At 42.6% G+C, this 19,538-nt stretch overlaps 1 protein-coding gene across 1 annotated transcript in view; it reads left to right on the top strand.

Moving 5' to 3' along the window:
* SLC9A9 (solute carrier family 9 member A9) overlaps positions 1 to 19,538 on the top strand; it is a 561,779-nt gene that overhangs the window by 241,666 nt on the left and 300,575 nt on the right. The gene's annotated exons all lie outside the window — the stretch shown is intronic.

Genomic DNA, 19,538 nt, shown 5'->3' with positions numbered 1-19,538 from the left:
ACCTTCACATCCCCAGTACCTATAATCTGGCAGGTGCTTAGTAATAGGAACTCAGTAAATAGTCATTGAATGAATAAACATGAATTTCAAAAGAAACAATCGTATCAGAATTTCATCCAAGAGAAGACATTTTGAAAACTAGCTCTCCCTTCCCAAAAAAGTAACAAAATAAAAATAAACTAGCTCCCCCCACAGTCATTATTGGGGTTTCTTCTCCCGCCAGCTTCTCGTGTCTAAGAGAAATGACACATGTGCTCAAAGGACCAGGTTTGAGCAAGTCCGATGTGGCCCCTCTTGCCATTTTGTTTTGCTTAGTTAAAAATAAATCACAATGAACTTTGTCCCTATCTGAATCCTTCAGATCTCCAGCAAGCCCTGCCAGGAACAATAGAGGTGGCCCTGTGGTCTCTTCTCCCAGCCTTGACACAGTGAAAACAGAGAATTTGAAGTAGGACAAAGCGTTTCTAGAGAAAAGAGTTTGGCTAGGGTCTATTATCAGTCTCTACGTCTTCTACATCAGCTCTCAAGATCAATGTTAATGTTTAAATCTGCTACACCAATGAGTTCTACTTCCATTTTATTTTTTACACACTTAGAGAATTCTCATCCACCCATAGAGAAGCTCTCTCAGTTCTTGCTGCCTTTCCGGACAGCTGAACATCTGGAAGAAGCACCAGGCTAGAAGATAACAGGTCAGAAAACAGGAGTGGGGACAGTTGAGTTAGTTGTAAGACCATGAACAAGTGACTTTATGCTCCATGTTTTCTGGGTTAAAAAAAATACCAGAAAAGAGCCATTAAGATGATATGAAAACAGATGAAATATTTGTGGACACTTCAGTTTCTTCCAGGTCTTGAGAGATCCATAAGATTTTTGTTCCTTTATTTTAATGATTTCCATTTATTACATATTCTGTTTATGTATGAAATGTTGACAATTTAATACCTGTAAGAAACTTGGGTTCCTTGTTCCTCATAGCATTTGTCTGTGGCCACCAGCAGTGCCATTTTCTTCACAGGATCAATAAGGAGCGAAGTGCTATTGGGCAAGTCACAGAGAGCACCCGAGGAAAGTTAGGACAGAACACAGACAATAGTTAGCTCATAAAACCTATGGCTCCCATGGATTATTGCAGGTCACCTCTCCACCTCACATTTAATAAGAACCCCCACTGCAGACATGGCTGATTATTCGGATGTTAAGCACGGCCATATTTCTTTGCAAACAAAGATCCGCCTCACAGAATAAAAGAACCACTTATGCTTCCCAAGAAAAATTCTTCTATTTTTGGATTCCTGGGCATTTGGTGATTTATCCTGTTTATAATTCAATACTCTTAGTAACAACAAAATAGCTATAATCAATAGTTTAGTAAAATAGTGTGAAACTCAGAAACAGAATTATTTTTTTTAAGCATTCATTGGTAATATGAGATGAGGCAGAGGTCACAGGAAAAAAATATACCCTTTTCAGACACTTCCCCCATGAGGCACACAAGCAGGCTCTCCTCCTCTTGGTCCAGGTGATACTCTGTACCGAAGTGACAGCAAGAAATGGCCTCCAAGGTCACTGGGGGTTAGCTCCTTTGTTGCTTAGAAGGAGGAACTGAGGCCGATGTTTCAGGATAGGGAGTTCTATTCACTTAATCATGTAATTTGCGGCATCTGGCTTGGCTACCAAAGCAGAGCCCAAAACAAAAACAAAAAATTCCTTCCCCAAGGAAGACACCACCCTTTATATGGGCATCTCTATGTCCTGTGGGTGCCCACCAGACCACACACAGAGAAAACCACGTGGGACCCGAGATAACCAGGTACTGAGTCCTGTAAGCCCTGCTTCTTCCTATAACATTCTGGGGCAAGACATGCAGAGTTAGGGGAAAAAGGTGTCTTTTTCAAAGAATGCTTTTGAAAGAAGTCATGTAAATAGCGATAACCTGGTGCTGATAATCTGCCTGAGAAAACTGGATGGAAATTGAACTCACATTAGCTCTAATTTACCATCAATTCAAATATGGAGCTTTAAACAAAAGCAAAAGGCCTTCTCAAGGTCCAGCCACAGTCCATCCTTTGCTTGTGTCCAGACTTAGAGACACATCTCCCTTGTCCTGGTAGGAGACAGAACACCATTACAATTTTGGGCTTATTTTCTGATGCCTCCTGGAAACAGCTGTGTTGTCTGTCTGTGTGGATACAGTTTAAAAAAAAAAAATGAAAATCGCCATGGCAACAGTTGCAGCCACTTATTACAGAGCAGTGGAAGTGACACTGACATTTGTGGGGAAAGCTATGCTCTCAGAATATGCACACCTTACACTAGAGGGGATTTTTTTTTACACTAACATTTTTTATTTTAAAAAGGAAAAAGTTACAAGAATGTGCTCAAAAGAAAATTACCAAGAAACTGGAGGGCTCTGGGAATTGGTTAAGTGGGAGTGGAGGATTCTATCTGCAGATCTGAATTGAAACCCACCTGTTTCACAAGAGCTGTCGATACCATGTTTCTAGCAAGGGTAGTGCACAGCCCAATGCCTATTATGTCTCTCTAAACGGAATTACTGAATAGCAATGACAGTGACGATTAGAATGTTAATTGAAACCAGTCTCCTGCTTCCTTTAGCACCCTGTGTTCCTTAAAGCTTTGTGGAACCTCTAAATCTGAGACCATAGAGACCAATTTGCTCCCATCTCAGTCGATGAGTGTAAAATAATTTAAGAATAAGCTTAAGTTTTCTCTTAATTCTGAGATTGGTAGCATCATTTATGGGCTCATGCCAAATGTGCTGGTACTTTCTTTTTGCTGAACATTAAAGTGAATGCAGAGGAGTGCTAGAAAAGAAAGATGTGTGTGGTGTGTTCAAGGATTCACACATGGAGACAGGGGTCTGTATGTTGAATGTTTCATATTCCCTAAGCCTGATGCCACATCATTGGGGGGGCAGTGCCAGAAATTGAGTCAGGGGTACTCAACAATTGAGCCACATCCCCAGCCCTATTTTGTATTTTATTTAGAGACAGGGTCTCACTGAGTTGCTTAGCGCCTCACTTTTGCTGATGCTGGCTTTGAACTCATGATCCTCTTGCCTCAGCCTCCAGAGCCACTGGGATTACAGGTGTGTGCCACCATGCCCAGCTAGATGTCATATCATTTTAATGACCCCATACACCTTGCCTTTGGTAGAAGCAGCCAGATAATTGAACAGGAACTGTCTAATTGTGACGGATTAGAAAAGAGATCTGTGGAAAAGATAGGACCTCTAAAGACTGGTCTCCAAGACTACAGAGGAATAAACCTGAGTGTAGCATCAAAACCCAAATCCTTCACCCACCTCCAAAGAACTCTTACACCTGAGGAAACATTCAGGTGTGTTTACAGGGTGGAGGGGGTACTTACTTGTGTCTGAGTGCAGGTATATGTGCCTTGAGAAGAGATTATGCCTTACTTTATCTGCTTAATCTCCCCCAAAGTGTGAATCTCTTAACTAAAAGTCAGTCTATATTTTTCAGTTATGGGCCTTAAAGCATTGGGGTATTTTTTTACCATGGAAATTATATTTCATTCAAACTTTACTACACCATTTTGTGCCCTGGTTTATTTTCCTCCATCACTCAGAGCAGGCAAAAAGCCTATAGAAAAAGGTTTTGCCCTGGGCTACAGAAAACTTATCGCAAAAAGGCTTCATCTTGTTCTATTCCAGAAAATAATGGAAAACCAAATACTTTCCCCCCTTTAAGCCAGGGATTGTTTTATTTTTATTATAGGATGGGGCGGCACATGGAAATCCACCTGGCGGGAAGGAGTGGGCTCCACTTTCCTCCTTTCTGCCACCCAGCCCTGTCCCCATTCAAACCAACCAAGAAAACATTCACCAAGCACCACCAGAATTGGGGATCAGAACCCCACTCGATGGGGCCTATCCAGGGAAACTTCCTTACAGTGTCCTCGCCCATATTTATCCCATGTGTCATTGATCTTGGCAATCAGGGTTAATGTCCGTCAGTACGAGCTTCTGCCAGACTGCTGGGTTCTCTGCAGTGTTCCCTGGTGCCCACACTTCTGTCATGCCACCCTAGTCAGTTTAATCATGGCACTGCATCAAAACTAACTTGAGCTGGGTGCAGTGGCGCGCGCCTGTCATCCAGGAGGCTGAGGCAGGAGGATCACAAGTTCAAAGCCAGCCTCAGCAAAAGCGAGGTGCTAAGCAACTCAGTGAGACTCTCTCTCTAAATAAGATACAAAATAGGGCTGGGGATGTGGCTCAGTGGCTGAGTGCCCCTGAGTTCAATCCCCTGAACCTCCTCACCAAAAAAATAAATAAATAAAAATTCACTTGAGAGGCTTTGAAGAATGTAATTCTAACAATTTTATTTTCACTAAACTAAGTAAGAGTAAAGGATGTGTTAACTTAAGTCCTGATGCAGGAAAGGAACATTGAGAGTAATGCACTATTACAGAGGGAAGACCATCATTCTCTTCTTCAGGGAAGAAGCAGGTGAATTTTTCTGAATAGAGTAGCTTCAGGTAGATGTTTGACAAGGGTTGTTGGTAGAGAAGGGATCACCCCTGGCATGAACTGCATTTTACTATAATTACTCATTTAATAAATGTACTCAGCTTTGTTGAATTAACTCTGAAGCCAAAAGGAATATGTTTCTATGAGAAGAGCTCCCACTGTTGAGCAAGAAGGGTCAGGTTGACCAGCTTCACTTAGTGCCTCTCCTGGTGGGCTTGGGCTGCAAAGGGCCTCTGCCTCACACCCTGGTGTGTTTTGAAGAACAAAATGTGCATTATAGGAACAGGGCTCCCGGGTCCTATTTCTTAGTGACATCCTATCTAGATGTACCCAAGTTTGCTCTGGTAACAGGCTTAAATCATTTTGCCCCCAAATGCATCTCCATTTGGCAATACATTCCACTCTGATAGAAAGATAATATTTTAATTATCTATAAGATTTAGTAGGACAGATACAAACTTCCTATGAGATAACAAAGTAAAAAAATCCCCACTTTTGTAACATAAGCATTTTTTTACTCCTAGGGACCAAGTCTGGGAAAAAAGCTAACCCCATTCTACTTCTGGTTCAAAGAGTCTTCTTTCTTGGGATAACTATTAGGGCCACAACTTTTATTTTTTATTTTTTTTCTTATTTGCTACTAAATAAATGCACAAATAAAAATCAATCACAGAAATATGCAGATGGGAGTTAAACTAGATAGTTTAAAAACTTCATCAGTCGAAACTACCTAAGTGTAGAAGTTATCTTTGGGACCACCAACCTACAACTAACCTTTCCTTGAAGCGCTGACTTGCTAAACCATGCACAGGGTGAGTGGGGGGGTGCTTATGATAGAGATGGCAACACAGGAGACTGGATAATGTTGGGTAAGATCCTACCACCAGTCCTACCACTTAACTTGCCACATGAATTTGGTCACACTGGCTGCTCCTCCTCAATTTCCCCTTGTGTAAATAATACCATCTCTGCTATGGAGTTATCATGAGAGTCAACAGTAATGAATACAAAATTCATATCACAGTTCTGGCTTACAAATGTCCCTCCATAAATTGCAGCTATTAACATTGCAATGTAGAAAGCAAAAAAGTCCAAGAGAATTTCAACACTGAGCATTTTGCCAAAACAGACCCTGTATGCTTTCCAAATTTGGTATTTAAGACCAACATTAGGCTGGCACTGTCAAGGGGGATCACTCAATTTACTAACAAACTGTCTTTTTATATCTCACTAATTTATTCTATTATGATTTGAGAAGCCAGGAATTACTCTCCCCACCCCCTGCTTATCATTTTGGGATCTTCCCAATTAAACTCTTTAAAAAAAAAAATCCAGAATACTAAGGGCTGAATGTTTTCACTGTAGCTCATTTGACAGAACCAATACCCTCCTCCTCTCCACTGCCACCTACACAGAACGGATGGTGACAGAACTGAGGATTGCCAGGCAAATCCAAGGCAGAGAATGTCAAGGGCCCCTGCCCAGTTCTCCAAGACTATTTCCTGAGCGTCTCCAAATCCTGGCATTAAGCTTGTGGGGATTACCATACATTTTTCTGTGGGCAAAGTTACCTGGGCCTTTACCATCACATTTCATATGAAGTCAAGGTGCTATAATCTCTCATTGTACCCCAACCTCCCCTGAATGATGCTCATTAGCAGTAAGCGATAAAGGAGGCTTTTCATAAGCAAAACAGGGAATCTGTCATTTCTCAGCATGTAATTTTTTAATAGTCTCTCTCTCTCTCTCTCTCTCTCTCTCTCTCTCTCACACACACACACACACACACACACACACACACACACTCACACAGGATCTGAAAGGTGCGGCAGTCCTTTATTTATCTTATTTAAATGGTGTTCTCCTCTCCTATCACCTGCCAGCCTGTTTCTATTCTGCTGCTTTCTAACAATGGCCCTGAGGCATTTTTTTTAAAACTGAATTTTTTAAGAAGGTGGTAATAGGTTTGAATGCAAGCCTAATGAATACACTTAATCCAGAGGAGACAGTGAGGTGTAATTATTGAATTCTATCCTTTCTCCCAAAGAATTTGCAGTTTATATATAACCTTAGTCCCACCTGAGAAGTAAAGCACCACTCTCGCTGGTGGCATAGCCAATAGGTGGAAGGATGGGAATACAAAAAGTAAAATCTACAGGCGTGGCCCAGGAGGAGTCAGCAGAGGAGAATTATCAAAAAACAACCCTTGCTGCCTCTTGCCCCACCAATAGGAGGAGCTCATCTCGGGCACCTTGAACCAGCTCCTCCTTCTGACCATCTGCTTCCTGTCTTAGAAGCCACATGAACGATTCTCTAGTTTTAATCAATTTCAAACTAAGTCAACTGCATCCCAAATGTTTGTTTGTTTGTTTTTAATTATCAAAGTATTATTTCAAAATTTGACCCCTGGGGCATTTCTCCCCTCCCATTTGGTCTCATGACATGTAAACAAAGACAGTGGATCTTTTGAAGAGCTAGTCTTGGGTGAACTAAATAAGGTTCTGGGGGCTGCTGTGTCTCATACAATTTTGTTGACCCTCATTGTTTCCTGCCACATGACCCTGAATGAATTAAAATAACACCAGAAACATTATCAAAGCCATGAAGAGAAAGCAGTGTTGATTCAGGCCATAAGTTGAGTGAAGCTTCCTGATGGTACCCTGATGCTACTTTTAGTCATCCCCATGCAGATGGAACCCTCAAAACCTCCCTTTTCCATCTTCATATACATGCTGATCTGCCATTATTCAGTTACACTCTCCTACACGCCTGCTCACCCAAAGCAGCCACGTAGGATTCCATCGGGGCAGGAAGCATCGAAGGGTCATGGTTCAAGGCTCAGGTTTTCCTCCTTGCCAAGGGGCTCCTGTTCCATGTACCTTCCACAGATTATCCAACTCTCCAGCTCTCACCTTCTGCAGATCTCCATTTGCCTCGCTTTGGAATACTCTCTCTTTACTCTGCCACCAGTTTTTGAAATCCCTGCTTAAATCCCTTTTTTAACCACGTGGAGGGTCATGAGCCACATGAAGGTTTTTGAAAATTAAGAAATATCTTTACAAAAAAAAAAAGCATGTTTTATAGATGTTTGGTTCACATCCATACCTGGACTCTAAGATCCATCAATTTCCTGGTCCCCTTGCAAGTTGTTTACATACTAATTCTGACTTGTTTAGCCCATTGTACCTTAAACTTTCTACTGATCTCCTTGCAACTCAATTACTAGCAAGTCTTCCAAACTACACACTTATTTCCCCAGGCTCTGAGCTAAAGCCTGCCTATATATGTGAAAACCATCCTGCTGGTCCTTCAAGGCTGCTTTAACACCCAGAGCCCTAGTTTGAGCAATAGCTCCAGCCCCTCCATAGCTCAGCAGTGACCTTGAGCGATGAAGTGTTGATCCTCATGCTGAGCCTCTGACTCCAAATTCTAGGAACTGTCTTGATTGCACAGAATGGGAGGAATCTATAATGCTTGAGTTCAGAATATATCAGTTCTTAGTTCTTGCCAGTTTGAGATTTAAATATACCTTAAGGTCTGGGTTCTTAAACAAAGCTGTGTCCTGAAGATTCAGAGCCAGAGATGACTCTTCTGTAGCATATCACTCCCTAGCAACTTCTAGAAGCATATGATTTAAATTAAACTTTAGGTAGAAGACAAATGCTTTTTGGTAAGATTTGTTGGTCTGTAGGTCCCATGTTTCAAACACAACATTGAAATCTGTAGGGGTGAGGGAACTTCCTGGTAAGAATATATTTGTTTAAGAAGATAACTGTGTGCTCTGCTCCCAAAGATAACTTGAACTCAAGTGAAATTATCTGCAACTCTAAAAAGATGGATGCAGATTCTTAATTAAATTAAGCAGTGATTTGGGGGCCCAGATGCTCACTTAATTGCTAATAAATGGAAGAACCATGCCAGGGGGAGAATGAGGGTGGAAGGGAGAAGGGCCTGGGGAAATAAGTTGATCAGTGCAAGTATTTTCCAGGAGTTGGCTTGTCACCAGGTAAAACTTGAGTCCATCAATGGTCTCAGGCAGCTGTTTATAATTGGAGCCAGGGTTTGTCTGGTACATGAATGAAAAGGCCTCAGATTAGGGAGGCGGCCCATTGTCAATGAAAAGTCCTTTGGCCCAGCCAGAGGAAACCAGCACTTCCTTCAGCTGCTCATCGCTATCCTCTGTCCTCTGCACACAGCATCTATGAAACACTGCAGGCTCCAACCCCAGTCAGTGCCATTCGCTGACTCCTCTTTATCTCTATGTAACATGCAGTAAGCTGTGAATTGTGGTCACCATGAAAGCAAACTCCATTGGTTCCATGCTTTTGTCCCTGATGGGTGCCAATCAACAATTCTACAAAACCTTATCAGATTCTCTGTTCACAAATGTATTTCCCTTCAGGTACAGCAACAGGGTTTCTGCAGAATGTCTACCTCAGTGTCCCCTTCCCCTGAAAGGCAGCTAGAAATCCAGCTGTGTTACATTGGCAAGACCACTGTGGATCTTTTGTTCTTAGTTATTGTTTCAAAAAAAAAATGTACATGCATCCCCTTGTCTGATACTCTCCCAGTAGCCCTGTGTTCTACAGGCCTCATTAAGAAAGAGATGAATTTGATATTTGATCTAGCTGAGCATATTGTTCATTCCACCCCAGAAGATTCTTATAATGTTCTGACACATTAATTGGAATTCTTCAATGCCTCCATGTTCTTAGAAATACAGCTTAGTTTTTATTGATTTTGTTGGAGGAAATGGTGAAAGATATAGCAATCGTTTCAACAATAATGTCAGTACAAATGGCAATAACAACAATTACAACAGCTAACATCTATGGAGTGCTTTGTAGGTCCTAGATGTCATTCTAAGCTTTGTATATGGGTTCACACATTGAATCCCTGCTCCGTCAAAGAGATATGGTTATTATTACCATTTTCCAGATTCAAATACCAAGCAACAAATTATTTCTATAAAGAGCCTTATCTTATACAAGAACAGGATGAATAACCACATATGACAATACAGAGGATATGTCTCAATTATAATGCAATGTTTTTTCTTGCCAATTGGGACTAGGAGTCCTAAAATCTTCAACCTCCATGAGTGGTCTTTCCCTCAGTCGTATGAAGGTGAAGGTTTTGTTGAATCATTGTCTCCGTGAGCACGCTCAGGCGATGGATCCAGGTGTTTCTGTTCCCTTGTCTGTATTGTTCACAGACTTTCAATCAGTGAGACCTGAATGGAATACCTGATGTTCCATTTACTAGCAAATTAATTGGGGCCTATGATTTAACCTTCCTGGGTCTGTTTATCTCTAGAAGGAGAATACTTTCTTCATTACATTGTTGGAAGGATTAAATGAGATGAAATACGGAAAGTTAGTTAATCTCATTAAGAGAGAGTTTCCTCATCTGTAACATGCAGATGATAATGATACCTACTTCATGGGGTTACTCTGAGGGCTGAATGAGATAAAATATAAAAACGTTTAACATAGTACTTGACACGTAGAAGATGCTGTATAGGAACGACACAGGAATGAACAATAAGTATTTTGATTGCTCAGGAGACCCAAAGGGAGAAGAGTCTGGCCCCCTTCTCTATTTTAACCTTGGGGATTAATGTTTGGTCTTACTTGCACCTGTTTGTGATTATATTTTAATTTTAACTAGATTTCCATCTTTAGTGGCTATTAGCCTACTTTTGCCTATCTTTTTATATCCATTATGACTAAAAGTTTCATGTATCACAGTACTCTTTGGAATTAAGATTTCATTAATGAGGATGAAAAGAACTGAAAAGTGGGAGAAAAGGTGAAAATTCCCATTAGGCCACGTGAATTATTCTTTCTCTCTCTTAAATGAAAAGGCTCACAGTAAAATAGGATTCAAATTCCTGTTTCTGTTTCAGAAGGGAAAACAAAGAAGAAGAGTATTTGCAAGTTACTTTTATCTTGAGAACTATCTCCAGGTTCACTTTCAATATTAGGTCTAAGAAAATTTCTTGAAGCCCACAGATGAATTCAATTCTGACAAAGAGTTTTCAGGCTAAATTGAAAAGTAATTTAAGGCCTCCTTTTAAAGAAAATGCACACATAATTTATAACAAACGTCCTTTAACTCTTCTTCCCTTTTAACCAATTTTAAATTCAGAGTTCTCTTTGTCACCTCCGAGTCAGAACTTAATGGAGCAGAGCCACTTAGGAAACTGTCAAAGGCTTTATTCTGTGCAGGAATTTGTAACTGTTCCTGATGTCATTATCAACCTGCTTCAACCTAAGTCATCACAGGCACCTTCATTGCATTGCTGTGGACGCACGTGTCCTCACTGGCCCACATACGCCACCATTTTTAGTGTCAGGATTTGGGTGAGCACAGCAAAGCTAAGTGCCCTGTCTCAGACATGGATGAAGTTGGAAAATAGCCAGTCCATGACCCTTGGGGTGAGAGGTTCCCCGAGGCCACATCATCCAACTGTCTATAGCTCCCGCAAGTATGTCTTCCATTCTATGGCTAAGCATCTCCAACTACAAAGAACCCACCATCCTTTTATAGAATCCATCTCATTTTCATTCAGCTCTAAGAATGAGGAAATTTTGAAATAGAATATAAAGCTAACATCTCTCCCTGATGTTTTACTTTGGGACTTCATCTCACCTGCTGGAAACAAAGAATGAGGCCAATCCTTCCTCTGCATGACCACCTTTCAGATGCTCACTGCCTCTGTTCTGATGAATCCATCTGTCCCCTTTAAACTCTTGTACTTACCCTGTCCTCCTCCTGGCCACGGTGGTCTTCCCCTGTGGTCTCTTCTTCAGGTGGCCACAGCCATAGTGCCCAGGAGAGGCATGGTGCATCAGCCTTTGGAGAGCACAGTGGGAACAGGTAGTCTCTTGTCCAGGTTTCTCTGTTGGTATTAAAAGACTTCACCTGGAATTTTCCCTCTACCAGACACCCTCCAGTGGCTGCCCTTTCACTCCTAGAAGAAAACACTATCAAATCTGCACCAGAGCTGTCTGGGACCCCAATTCAGGCCCTGCTTCCCAGCCCTCCCCTTGCTCACTTCCCTGCAGCCTTGTGGCTCCCCCAACCTCATTGTGGCTCCTTGTGGCCTCCTTGTGGCTCCCCCGACCTCATTCCACACAGGTCTCCATGTGATCCTCCTCCTCAGATGGCCCTTCTGAAGCAGCGCCCTGTCCCTCTCTGTCCTATCTTCTCTCGCTGCTTTGTTTTCCTTTCAATCTGTTCTGGTTGAGTACGAGGTGTCTCCCCTACAGTTCATGTGTTAGACAAGGCAAGAATGTTCTCAAAAAATAGTGGCACCACCATGTTGGCAGAAGGCTCTAGGAGAGGTATCCAGTAGGACCCAGATACTGGGCACCCTACTCATCAGAGGCTTGAAATGATTAGAATATGAGAGCCGCACCTCATCATTGGATTAACCCATCTGATGGGGAAAAAAAATTCACCTATTGGCTTTAGTTTTTCATATTTTTATTAGTGCACTATAATTAGGCATAATGGTGGGATTCATTGTTACATATTTATGCACATACACAGTATAACAATATAATTTGGCCAATATGCTGGATTAATAATTTGAATAGACTACTGGGGGGAACTGCAGGCAGGTGGGGTATAGCTGGAGGAACTAGGTCACCAGGGGCATGCCCTTGGGGACTACATCTTGTCCCTGGCCTGCCCCACCCCTGCTTCCTGGCTGTTTTGAGCTTTCCTTGACTCTGTCCTTCTCCCATCATTCTTTGCTTTGCCTCAGGCCTAGAGCAATAGAGCTGACCCACCGTGGACTGAACCTCTCTGAAACCATGGGCCCCAAATAACTTTTCTTCCTCGAAATTATTCTTGTCAGGTATTCTGGTCACAGTGACAGAAACCTAATACACAATTGCTGTCATTAAATCATACATTTACTTGCTCACCTGTTTATTATGTTGTCTTCTCCACTGAAATGTAAAGAGGTCAGGAGCTGTTCCTTCCCTGACGTCTCGTCAGTGCTTAGAACAAAGTCTGTACACAGTACGGGCTCAATGAATATCTGTTGATGAAGGGGACCATTTCATCCTGAGACTGCATTATTCTTGGTAGAGCCCAGATACAATAGCTTATTCTTCCCACCAGAAATTCCCTCTTCTTGTTCTCCTGACATCAAAATAGCAAAACAATATTTTGTCAAAGATTTAGAAAAATCACTCTCTGGGTTTGAATTTGGGTCCTTAGGGAGAAGTCAATTAATGGTCCTCCAGAAGCTGAAAGAGTTAATTAATGTGCCTTCCCAAGTCCAGATCTCCACTCTTCAGGGCCATTGGTCCTTGGGAAGGCAAAACCCCATGCAACGAACTCATGCTCAGTGAACTTCTGGCCAGGACCTCTTATTATTAAGAGGCAGCTCTTCTAACCTCCCAGGGTGCCTGGAACGCCCCCAATTCCTGAAGTCATTATGTTTTACAGCAGGTTCTTCTGACAGAGCTTCACCAGCCTTTGGCAGAACATAAGCCAGAATAATGGGCAGGCAGATGCCAGAATGAATTCCGATGTGTACACACAATTCTTGGCCCCATAAAAATCAATTCCTTATTCATAATTAAGCAACTTCTCTGAGAAAGGGCAGGTTGGTACAGTTATTAAAAGATAAATAATAGATAAGGACCCACTTGTTTCTTTTTCTTTTTCTTCTTTCTTCTCTTTCTTTCTTTTAGGCATAAAGAATTTTAAATGCAAAATAGTTTTGTAATTATTGTTTCTTCTGCTTGGTGTTGCCTGTGACACCAAAGCCCAACAAAACAGAATAGCTTTCACACGTTTTTTATTGCCCCCTCCGGGTTGTGTTGCTCCTTAAAATGTGTCTTGAATTGCAGAATGACCAGGCAGGTCTAGACAGGGAGAAGAGGAACTGGAAGCACTGGGACATGAATGTCACAAGTCACAAGATGGGTTCATCCCGGGGGTCTTCCAGCTTCACACATTGGGATCCGGGACAGTATCTGAAAACAACAATAATAAAAATGTTATTGTCTGGCTGCATCATAAAAAGAGCAGCAGGACTTCCCAGCTGTGAGGACCACATGCATCCTAACTAGCTTAATGAAAGGAAGCAGCCTGATTCCTAAAGACCAGGGAAGGATAGGGGCAGGTATTCTCCAGAGAGAGGGCAGTGTTTGGGGTATAAAGCTTCTACCTCTCCCCATGGGGGCAATTCTTTCCCCTCAGCCATGTAAAAGGGACTTCACCAGAATCGCCCAGAAAGATGGGCTGCTAGCTCACTCCGCAGTGAGGAGGAATGTGCAGGAGGGCTGAGGCCCTTTCAAAGCAGAGTAAGGGAAGAAAGATATTGGCTATGGCTCCTCAGCTACAGGATTGAATCAGAACACAGCGACTGATGCCTCTTCTGCCTGCAGAACTCTGAAAGTAGGAGTCATCTGGAGCAGGACCTGGAGGTCCCCTGGGTTGATATGTTTGGGGAGCAGGTGGAATGACCCCATCCAACCCAGTGTTTTTGGCCTGGGGAGGGTGTGCCAGGGAACCTCACATTAAGAAAGTTGGAGATCAGGAGAAGAGTGAGAGCCACTGAGCTGCCCATTTGGCCACTAATCCCGGCCATGGAGATGGGCTGGGAATGCCTGTAGCTGGTAAAGCAAATGGAAGATTGAGCGAGACCCATGAGGAAATTCTCAAAAAATAGTGGCACCATCGAGTTGGCAGAGGGCTCTAAGAGAGGCATCCAGCAGGACCCAGAGACTGGACACTCTACTCATCACTGACTGGGCCAGGCATCCCTCCTCCAGCCTCCAACACCAGGGGACACTGGTACCGCCCCTCCTCCTTTCTAAGTTATCCTGTGGATGCCCTAGAAGATTCTGCAGGGAGATGAGGAATCCCGCTTTGAAGATTTAGGCTTTAAGCTGGACTGCACTAAGTTTTAATCACTAAAAGAAACTAAATAATGGAATTTGACCAAGACATCATTAATGGAACTACTTACCCAGCATGAAGAGGGATTCAATATAGTAAAGCTGAAAGCAGTAATTGGAAAAGAAATAAACCATTTCATATTTATGTCCCAACTAATCAAGAACTCTTCAATGAACTGGTGCCGATAGTTAGAAAATTTTTTTTTGTTAGGGATTAAAGATTTGGCAGAGGAAATGGAAGGAATTTAGTATCTACTTGGCTCTCATAATCATTTTCTCATCTTTTTTCTTTACTGATTAAATTCATAGAAATTATGAAAGGGACACAATGTGTTTGCTTAGCATTTCCTTTTCATAAGCTTTCAAGTATCTCGGATGTCATTCATGTTAACACAGGAGGGAAGAGTGTACAGAGGGGAGGAGAAAACAGTTGTTTTAAGGAGGCACCACGGATTGCAAGAGCATTCTGGGAATTAGGAGGACCCCTCAGAAGAGGGCGTGGGGTGAAAGTGCAGCTGCCTGGCAGCTTGAGGTCTGCGGATGGGTAGGCAGTTTCTGTTGGGTAGTTTCTCTGCAGCAAAGTATTTAAACAGGAGCAGTGAAGAAGAACAGGATTGGTTGGTGTTCCATGCTGGAAGACCTTGAGGAAGACTGTCATGATCAAGACAGTGATGACTTAGTAGGATCCAGAATGGAAAGGTGGCCAGAATCACAGAGGGGGAGATGGCATTGGGGGCACTGATGGTGGCATGGGTGATATCACACTTTCAGCTGTTATCTCATATTCACCCTCAGCATCTTTTTTTCTTCCTCCTTCTCTTACTTTTTCCTCCTTCTTCATCACTCATATTTGTTGAGCAGTTACTATGTGCCACTTACCATTCTTTACAAAATTATTTATGTGATCAAATGATCCCTGCCTCCAAGAGATCTGGACCCAGGGAACCTGTCAGAGTGTGAGAGACAGGTGACAAAGCTTTAGTTCTGTTTAGACCAAGGTGTTGATTGGACATGGAGATTGAATACTTCTTTTAGAACTAAACCAAGCACACACACACAGAGAAAAACAGAGAAATGAAGGCAGAAAAAAAAACCAGACTTGTCATTTGAAGAAGGTAGATTGACTTAGGAAATGATTGTTTAGTTTTTTTCTATATACCAGATGCCATTCCAAGTTCTGCATAAACATTAGTCATTTAATTCTTATAGCAATCCTCTGTGGTAGGTTCTCTTGCCATTTTGTAGAAAGGGAGGAGGTAAAGATAGTTTAAGTAACTTGCTCAAAGTCACACAGCCAGTAAGATGGTTGAGATTGACACCCAGTTCTCAGATGCAGGTCTACATCCTTGAAGCTCCCTAAAATATTCTTATTCTTTCAGGAAAGTCTATTCTTTCAGAAACATCATACAGACAAAAAGACAGGTTGTTGAGAAACACTAGAAACTTGTTTGTGCCTGTTTAATCTTAAGTGGTATACTGAAAAAAATGATCCTTATTACCTTATTAAAATGATGCTAATTAATTTGCTTCTATAAAGGAATTTGGGATATATCATTCATTTTCAAATAAAAGATGCTGCACAGGCTTATTTCTGAGTATGGATACCACATATACTGTTATCAAACTAGTTTTTGCTGAATAATCTGTTCCTGAGTAGACTGGATCAATAACCTGGACTTATTTCCAATTTATGAGCTAAATATTTAAACACTCCTGTGTATTTCTGGCCATATCATTTTCAAAGATACTAGTGCCATCCGACTCAAACTTTCATTTCTAAAAATGTGGAGACCGTGGATCCACTTTCACCAGCTTGTGCTCTAAGCAGGGCTTTTGAAGTGTTTCCCCCTGCACAGGACAGAAAATCCAATTCCTTTTCTCTTCTCCCCCTCCAGTATTAAGATCCACTGGTTCAAGCATCTCCTGTGGCACAGGGGATTAGGAGATTAGTCCAAAGGGCGGAAATTGCTGGAACAATACCATCTTTCGCTTGGGTTGAAGTTGGAAAACCCCACATGTGCTACCCAAACCCCATGCTGTTTCTAACCCCTTGCATCTGCTGATACAAAATTCAGAGGCCAGTGTTGCTGCTAGAAACCAGAACCCAGAGAGATGTCCCTTGCCAGGAGCAAGAGCCTAGAGGAACAGCTTTCTAAAATCTTGGCAATCCCAAGAACTGCAGCCTTCCTGGGCCGTGAGACCCCTGCCCACCTTACCTCATTTCTCACCAGAAGACAGAGGGCATTTGCCTGCAGAATACCCCTCACTAAACTCACTGAGGCACAACTCAAGCTGAGGCACCTGGCTTGCTCTTGTCTCTGGAGACGACCCTTGCTTAGCCTGCTGAAGATGCTTCTTCCCTCCCTGGGGTCCTGAATCAACTCCTCTGCAATTAAAATAACTTTTTGTCATTCCCATGGCCATTTTCCTGGGGCATCCGTCTGGTCGGTCCATTCTTGCCCTACACCCACTTCTGTCCGTGTGCAAAGTGACTAGCTCCTTCCTAATGACCTCAAAGCTCATCCCAGGAGGCCAAACACCACCCTTCTGCTCACAGTCAGAATTGAGACGCTGTTTAGCACCCACAACTCTGCTGTCTGTCTTCGTGAGACCTGTGGAAAGTCCTTAACAGGATGACAAGTCTAGTGACAATAACCTTTCACTGGGTATTTATTTTGAGGAAAACAAAATAATCACACTCTGTGAATGGTTCTGAAATCTACAAAGTACAAATGTGAGTTTAAATGTGTCTCTGATCCTCACATTTCTAGAGGATAAACACTACTGTCATCTCCATTAACATGGAAAGAAATTGAGTCTCCATAGGATGAAGTACCTTTCCAAGACCAGGCAGGCAACAGGTGTCAAATTTTGGGCTCAAGTGAAAAAACACTAGTGTCAGTTTTATTGGTGCACTGACAACCCCCAAAGTACCCCCAACATGACTACATATAGTCAATGCCCAGTTAAAATCTGGTGAATGGTGACTCGTTTTGAGAGATGCTTCCTTTCGCTAGCCTCCTTATTTCCCGCATGACTTCCTTTCTCCCTTCTTCTTCCCATTCATCAACCTTCCTTCCATCAACCTTTATATAACCTGCCACATGACTGATACCAGACCGTGTCCTGAGCATATGAAGAGGAACAAGGCCCAGGCCCAGCAAGCACATGAGCAGGTTCCCTTGAGGAGCCCTGACTATGCCTACTGGGGCCCAGGGCTGACTCATCCCTGTGTGCAGGACCGTGCAGGACCATGCAGGCCAAGCTCCTGGGCTCTGCTTCAGGATGCCTACGTTGACAGTCAGCGCTACTCAGCTACCCCAATATGGGTTCATGTGGGTTCCTAAAATGATGACATTTTTAAAGGAAGAAATAAGAGACTGACTTTGTGAACATGGTTGCTGTGTGACCCTAATTTCTCTTTTCCTCAGTCTATTTTATAAAAAGGAAAAAGGAAGAAAGGAGGGAGGGAGGGTTTGCTATACTGGCCCTATTCATCGCTCAGAAATGTTATAGAATTGAACCAAATTAAATGTAGGCGTAAGAGGACTAAGCATTATATCCCTGCGTGGGTTCCTATGTGTTCCGAGCACGGAGTCAAGGGCTCAAGATGGCGCCTCCCACACCCCCTTCGCCATAGGCCTGGGTATACACTTCGGGCTCCAGCCCTGATCACGCAGCTACAGCTAGAATGTGCCCCGAACTCGCCTTCCTCCCTGCCTTTCTTCACTTTCTTCCCACTGCCTGGAAGACCCTCTCCCCATCACTGTGTGTCCACTTGAAACCTTGCTCAAATAACTACCTCCTTTATGTTAAAACAGTGCCCCTTTCCTCTTCTGTCCCATTACATTTTGTGTATCTCTCTCAGCCTCACACTCAGCACTGGGACTAGAGCCATATGTGTTGGTGTCTTGGGCTTTTCTGCCTGGTTGTGACTTGCATGTACCAAGTGTTAATAAAATGTTGAATAGAATTCTGCTCCCCTTCTCTGTGTGCCTCCTTGTCTGCCCCCAGCACTCTGTACCTAGTACATCACCTAGAACATAGCAGAAACCCAGTGAGCCTGTCCTGGGGAGCCAGGCATGGCAAATTCAATGGATCATCTGCATAGCCCAGGGGAGTTAAGCCTTCTCCTTCAGTTAAGTCAAAAATCATGAGAAGGATATACAATTGGACACACAGAGGCTGTACCCTGTTGGATGGCCTTCCCAAGCACAGACTCCAAATCAGTGGGATTATGGAGATGAGTTTAGGGAACACTCTGGGGAATTTTTTTTTTTCAAATTACTTATCCTACATTCATTAAGAAGAAATATATCTATCACATCAAACTTATGATAGCATACATATTCTTTAATAAAATCTCTTACTTTTGAATGTAAATGAGTTGATTTAAAGTAAAACATTAGATAAATAATGGTACAGAATATGGCCAAATGATGTGATGGTGGTATGTTCCAGAAGCTGCCAGACAGAGAAAACCCTTCTAGGGGTGTGGAGATGGCTTTATCCTTTCTGTGGCTCAGATCTACTGGAAGCAGCCCTGGGAATTTCAGTTATTTACAAAGCTACATTACCATGCAAAAACCTTTGTTTGAAAGGAAGAAAGAAGTGTAGCAGTTTCCTTGTCCATTGTTTCTTCCCCAGAATGAGGAAATCTGCTGAAAGTCAAGGCCAACACTTCAGACTTCACAGCCTTGGGCACCAGGTTTCCTGATGGCCACGGGAGGGTTACACCTTTCCCCAGGACTGGCAAATACAGAGGCCCTGAATATGGGTTTGCTTTTCCTTTTTTTCCTGCAAAGCATAACACTTTACAAAAAAGAAAATCACTTCAAAGGCAATCCTTTTCTCGCATATATTTCAGAGCTCCATTCAAGATCCACATTCATCTTCCTTATCCAATTACAGGATCAAAGCAGAAGTGTTTGGCCTACTTTGGGGGTTTAAAGACATTGAGGGGGAAACTAAGAACATTTAAAACTACCTTCTTTATGCCATGTATCTTCCAGAAGGAGAAATGGAATCTGTTCCCCCTGCACTGCCTTAACTAGTCTCTAGATGGAAAAAGTCAGGTCAGAGAGTTAACACGTTCTAAT

The sequence above is a fragment of the Spermophilus citellus genome (genome assembly GCF_964194105.1).
Source record: "Spermophilus citellus genome assembly, chromosome: 7".
Lineage (NCBI taxonomy): Eukaryota > Metazoa > Chordata > Mammalia > Rodentia > Sciuridae > Spermophilus > Spermophilus citellus.
Note: the sequence above shows the minus strand (reverse complement) of the source record. Positions and strands in the feature narration are given on the sequence as shown.